Source organism: Mauremys reevesii, linkage group 22 (genome assembly GCF_016161935.1).
Source record: "Mauremys reevesii isolate NIE-2019 linkage group 22, ASM1616193v1, whole genome shotgun sequence".
Classification (NCBI taxonomy): Eukaryota; Metazoa; Chordata; order Testudines; family Geoemydidae; genus Mauremys; species Mauremys reevesii.
In genome coordinates this window covers 14758447-14764670 of record NC_052644.1, presented here as the reverse complement: position 1 = coordinate 14764670, position 6224 = coordinate 14758447, and the positions used below count along the sequence as shown (strand labels likewise).

Sequence of the window (6224 nt, the reverse complement as noted above, 5' to 3'; positions counted from 1 at the left end):
CCTTGTTACCAGAACATCATCACAGACAGTAAGTTTGTAATGAAACAGGGCCAGAGCTGGAGAACCAGGACAGCCCCTGCTGTGCTCAGTGGGGTTTGTGCTGCGGTACGGTGCTGTGTTCCTTCGCAAAGGGCAGGTGTTTGCTACTGTCCTCAGTAAGGCCTAGGTGAAAACAAGATGAAAAATTCCAGCTCTTTTTCTTGGATATTGTTTATCTGCTTCTTGCACATTCAGGATTATAGCTGAGAACTTTCACTGACCCTGAAGTTGCATAAAATGAGTTTTGTTTTAATGCAGTTTAATTTAATGACTTTTAATGCTCTGATCAGCACAGCACTGAGTGGTGAAACAGGGATTTTCACCAACATAACAATGGCAATAAAATATAGACTGAACCAATGCAGGAATAAGAGCTTCGTTGTGTAAACAGCTTGTAGAGGTGCGGACTCACCCCCACAGCGTCTCCTGCTGGTGACTTCTGGGAATTAGCTCATTCCAGCTCTGGAGCGCCCTCTGCAAGCCAGTGATCTGCCTGTCCTCTGGCCCCCGTGCCCCTCCCTGGACCCGGTGCCCCTTTAGCAGGGGTGCTGCCCCCTGGCACTAACCCCTCAGTCTCAGGGTCTCCCCTCCCTGATGAAACCCCACCCACTATCCCCACCTCGCCTCAGTATCAGGCTACTGCCAGTCATCGTCTAGCTCCCACGCCCTGGGGCAGACTGCAGTATCAGGCACTCAGCACTGGCAAGGAGGGTTTGGACCTGCTGCCTTGGCCTACCCTGGGCTGCCCTCTGCAACCCCCAGCACCCTTTGGCCTTGTGCTAGGCCGCAGCCTGGGGCTTTCCAGGCTGGAGCTCCCCAGCTCCTCTGCCTTTCCCCAGGCCTGCTCCATTCAGGTACCCTGTCTCTAGCTCGCTGGAGCCAGGCCCTTCTCCCTCTACAGACAGAGAGAGACTGATCCTTCCGGCTTCCCTGCCTTCTTATAAGGCCCTGTTGCTCAGTTTGGGGCATGGCCCCAGTTGCAGCCACTTCCCCCAATCAGCCAGTGTTTTACCTTGCCCAGCCCCAGCCCTCTGCAGGGCTTTTCCAACAACTTCCAGGCTGGAGCGGGGGGTCACCCCGTTACACAGCACAGAGATAAACGATTTTCTTTCTATTAAAAAAAAACAAAGGAAATTAACAAACAAAAAACCCTTCATTTAATGTTACTCACGTTTGCTTTCATCAATAAAATCATCAACAAAGGAAATACAAAGTCAAGGCTTTTAAACAGAATGGAAAGGTTACAAAGTGAAGCAGTCTCAGGTTAGCAAATGTCCAAAGAAGTGTTGCCCTTGCACCCTCAATTCAGTCCTCTTCTGCATTTGCAGGATGATGCAGACTTTAACTACATGATCTCATAGTATTTTTTTTCCATGGGACCCCTTCCTTATTCAGCGCATAGGGTTTTCTGCTCTGGGGCTGTGTATTGAAGGAGTCTGTTGCCTGTAGGATCCCTGCCTCATTTCTTGCTAGGTTTTGGGTAGCAAGCCCTCTCACAATGGCAAAGAGCCTTTTGAGAACTCTGATGCAATCTTCTCTTGATGCTCATCATCTATGGTGGACTTTAACCTTAGGCTTATCTCAAGCTCTTTCCACCTATGGAATGCTCTCTGGTGATTTCCTGCCTTCTCATGGCATGCCACATTTCTAGCCAGATGTTTCCAGTCCTTTGTTCCTGTAGAACACAATGTGGCTGGAACATTAAACTGGAAGAGTTTGCAACAAAAACAGTATGCAGCATTCTGGGGTTTTGAGTATCTAAGCCATGGCCTCTCCACTTTGTCACCACTGGGGATTTCACACCAGGAATGTGTTGGATGGAAACTTCTATTTTCATTGTCTTTGGGGAACATGAAGTTTTTCACTTGCTGTGGCCCAGGCAATACAAGGAAGTCCCTCAGCCTACTAGTCAAGTGGGTCCACAGTCCTGGATCATCTAGACTTAAGGAACAGAACTCAGCAGCAGCCGTTTCTTGCGCCTCCACCAAACTCTTCTCTGAGCTACACTTTTCTTCAGGAATGTGCATGGTTACATCCATTTGAGATGGAGATATGGATGCTGCAGTAGCTGCCAGGTCACCTGCACTCTGACTAACTGGAAGATCAGGCATCTCCTCACCACTCACATCCTCAGTGGGGCCGGAAGGCTCACTGTGAACATTTGTCTCTCTGTATCTCAGGAGAGCTCCTTCCTACTTAGACAGAAAAGCTTCCTTTGCTTTCTTTCCTTTTCTCAATGCTGCCCCAGAGGGGTGTTTTCTTCTTTCACTCATGACTGCTGTTCTGTGCCACCTAGACTGGCAGGGGACAAATAAGTGGGCTGGTAGCAGGATCTGAGTGAGGGAAGATATCAGCATCTTTAGGGCCTACTCGGCTCCTACTACTTCAGTTGACTGCCTGTTCTCCTCAAGCGGATTCAGGGAAGCAGCAGGAAACAGGAAGCTCCCTGACAAGCTGGTGTTAATCAGTCCAGACTCCTGGGGGTGCTCGAGAGGCACATAAGAGGCTCCTCCTCCTCCTCTCTCTCCCTGCAGCTCCTGTTGCTTTCTGTTATTCCCTCTCCCCTTTTCTCCTGTCTGCCTGTTATGTCTCTTGTGCCCCCCTTCCTGCAGCACAGCACTCCACCATCTCTGTGTGTCTCAAGGAGAGAGAAAACATATGCACCAGCACCAGACACAATTTTCTACACTCTAGAGTCTAGTGGTGCGCTCCCACAGTCTGGCACCTGCGGCAGCCGCCTCAGTTCGCCTCATGGCAAGGCCAGCCCTGTCCTGTGGGCACGGAGAACCTAACTCCTCTTGAGCTCAGCCAGGGAGGCTGGATGTGCACATCGAAGGAAATTGATGGTCAGGGCAGCATAATCCACTGAAAAACCTGCAACTTGCTAATTGCAACCCAGGCTCTCTCTGTGTGGCTCTTCGTCCTGCCTCTGTTGGCTGGAGCATGAGCAGAGCTTTCTGAGACAGCTGCTGCGGCTGTGGCCAGCCTTGAAGCGCGTTTCCCATCGTCTCTCTTCTGGCTGTGGATGTTTGACTGCAGCAGCCCCACAGAGGTCCCAGCCTCGATCTCTAATGTCCATTCTCCCCTTGCTTGCATGGCGTTTCATGGACCATTGAGCAGCCTCAGAAAAACATCTCCTCACCACTCACATCCTCAGTGGGGCCGGAAGGCTCACTGTGAACATTTGTCTCTCTGTATCTCAGGAGAGCTCCTTCCTACTTAGACAGAAAAGCTTCCTTTGCTTTCTTTCCTTTTCTCAATGCTGCCCCAGAGGGGTGTTTTCTTCTTTCACTCATGACTGCTGTTCTGTGCCACCTAGACTGGCAGGGGACAAATAAGTGGGCTGGTAGCAGGATCTGAGTGAGGGAAGATATCAGCATCTTTAGGGCCTACTCGGCTCCTACTACTTCAGTTGACTGCCTGTTCTCCTCAAGCGGATTCAGGGAAGCAGCAGGAAACAGGAAGCTCCCTGACAAGCTGGTGTTAATCAGTCCAGACTCCTGGGGGTGCTCGAGAGGCACATAAGAGGCTCCTCCTCCTCCTCTCTCTCCCTGCAGCTCCTGTTGCTTTCTGTTATTCCCTCTCCCCTTTTCTCCTGTCTGCCTGTTATGTCTCTTGTGCCCCCCTTCCTGCAGCACAGCACTCCACCATCTCTGTGTGTCTCAAGGAGAGAGAAAACATATGCACCAGCACCAGACACAATTTTCTACACTCTAGAGTCTAGTGGTGCGCTCCCACAGTCTGGCACCTGCGGCAGCCGCCTCAGTTCGCCTCATGGCAAGGCCAGCCCTGTCCTGTGGGCACGGAGAACCTAACTCCTCTTGAGCTCAGCCAGGGAGGCTGGATGTGCACATCGAAGGAAATTGATGGTCAGGGCAGCATAATCCACTGAAAAACCTGCAACTTGCTAATTGCAACCCAGGCTCTCTCTGTGTGGCTCTTCGTCCTGCCTCTGTTGGCTGGAGCATGAGCAGAGCTTTCTGAGACAGCTGCTGCGGCTGTGGCCAGCCTTGAAGCGCGTTTCCCATCGTCTCTCTTCTGGCTGTGGATGTTTGACTGCAGCAGCCCCACAGAGGTCCCAGCCTCGATCTCTAATGTCCATTCTCCCCTTGCTTGCATGGCGTTTCATGGACCATTGAGCAGCCTCAGAAAAACATCCCAGCTGTGGACACAGGCACCAGCACCGATTCCACAAGCCAAAGTCCCCTTTGCAATCCAGGGAAACAGCCTGGGTTGTCTGGAGCACAGGGTGTGGCCCATGGTGACTGCAGACCCTGCCCCTGCTGCACAGCGACTCCTGGGACCCTCTAGCCCATCAGCACTCGGCTCTCCCGCATTCTGCTGAGTGGCTGAGATCTGGGGGAACAGAAACCCTTTGTTGGAGACAGAAAATCTCCTCCCAGGAACACTCTGTCAATGGCTGCCAGAGGCCGTCGCTGTGAAACCCCAAATGTGCAGCCCCTCAGATTCCCACAGGGGAGATCTCAGCTCATTCACTTGTCACCCATGGCCATAGTCTCTGACAGGGGGAATGAAGAGGCTTTTTTTTGCCAATGGTCCCTTCTGCAGCGCCCATAACGGGAGGAGGTTTGACCTTGTGATGTGAGGCCTGGGTCTGAGAATCAGGGGTCCTAGGTTCAGGGCTCTGGAATGGGGTGTGGTCTAGTGGGAGGAGCTGGATTTGTTGACAGTGAGTGAGAGGGGCTTGTGCTGAAAAACCCTGGGTCAATTCCTGTGATGTCTACATGTGACCACGATTTTACTTACCTCTCAATGTAGGTTATTTAGCCCATTCCTGGACACATGTGTTACATCTGCTGCTGCCCATCCCTGAGATGTAGGTCCTTCATCCACACAAGGACATGGCACATCAAGGTCAATCAGCAGCTCCCATCCGGTCTTCACCTCCGCAATGGACGGCGTGCTCTAACCTGACCAGAGAAAGACATGGTGGTGTTCTTCAGGGGAATCTACTGGTGCTCCTGCATCCCCTGCTGCACCTGACACCCCGACACGCTAAGGGTTTTCCAAAGATACCACTAATCTCGGAAAAACAAAGCCGCTGAGATGAGGTCAGTGTGGGTGGATTTACTGAGCAGACTGGTTCTAATGGAAGAACAGATTTCTCCCCTGCTCTGGGGAGATTCCCATAGGAAAAGTCTCGGATGGTTGGGGTGGGGGCAATGCAAATCCTCAGCCCCCTGAATGGCAGGAAATCAGGACTCGGGGAGTTAAGGGGTGTCTCTGTCCTGCTGGAGGGAGCACATCTGGAGAGCAGGAAGAGCACTAGTGGCATTGTAGGAAAGACAGTGACTTCTACCTGTGAAGGTGGCTGAAGCTTCTGGCAGACACTAGAGTCCCGGATCCTTACACCTCCTTTGCGGAGCCTTTTCCTAGGAATAAAATAAGGACACCACACAGAGAATGACATTTGAATCCCAGGTCTGGGATCCAGGGAAAAGGGATGATCTCAGCCAGGCTATGTACCAGGAACCTGATTTTGGTCCCAAGAGCCACAATTACCAGAGGAGGTTTTCTTCCCCATTTGCTTTCAGGTTATTTACTCACAGTATTCATTTGTCTGCTTTGCCGGGTCTCCACTCTCTGCAGCTCTTCACTGGTTTTAGTAACAGTCTTTCAGTTTTTGCTTCTGTTTCCTCTTCTTACAGGGTAGCATCTGCTTAGCACTTTTTTAAAAAATAAAACAATTCAAAACAAAATCCTGATCCTATATTGAAGAGGAAGGTTCCTGAGAATTTGGCTGCAGAACTTTAGTGTCTGCATATTTCAGTCCCTATTATTTATTCAGGTGCAGGTCTGATGCCATCTGCGCCCCCAAGAACGCCCATATGATGCACGGGGGGGCCTTAGAATACCTGTTAAAAGAGAAGAAGAGAGTAGATTAAATGGTGGGGAAATCAACCAATGTATCAGCACGTCTCTGCATCATTGAAGCACCAGGCATGGGAGCGAAACAGGTTAAAAATCCCCATGGTTCTTTCCCACTAGACAGACGTCCAGAAAGAAAAAGGCCTTGAGCCAATTATTTCCTTCTTTCCCACTAGACAGACGTCCAGAAAGAAAAAGGCCTTGAGCCAATTATTTCCTTCTTTCCCACTAGACAGACGTCCAGAAAGAAAAAGGCCTTGAGCCAATTATTTCCTTACACTCAGAAGGGATGAAAT

The 6224-nt window shown here is 50.8% G+C and overlaps 1 long non-coding RNA gene across 1 annotated transcript; it reads right to left on the bottom strand.

Annotated features, from left to right (window-relative positions):
* Positions 1-4377: 4377 nt before the first annotated feature.
* Positions 4378-5998, bottom strand: LOC120388156. Its single transcript, XR_005590509.1, has 4 exons — positions 5608-5998; positions 5360-5432; positions 4807-4970; positions 4378-4395 (listed from the first exon to the last, which is right to left on the bottom strand). It is a non-coding gene; the product is annotated as an uncharacterized LOC120388156 (long non-coding RNA).
* Positions 5999-6224: the final 226 nt, after the last annotated feature.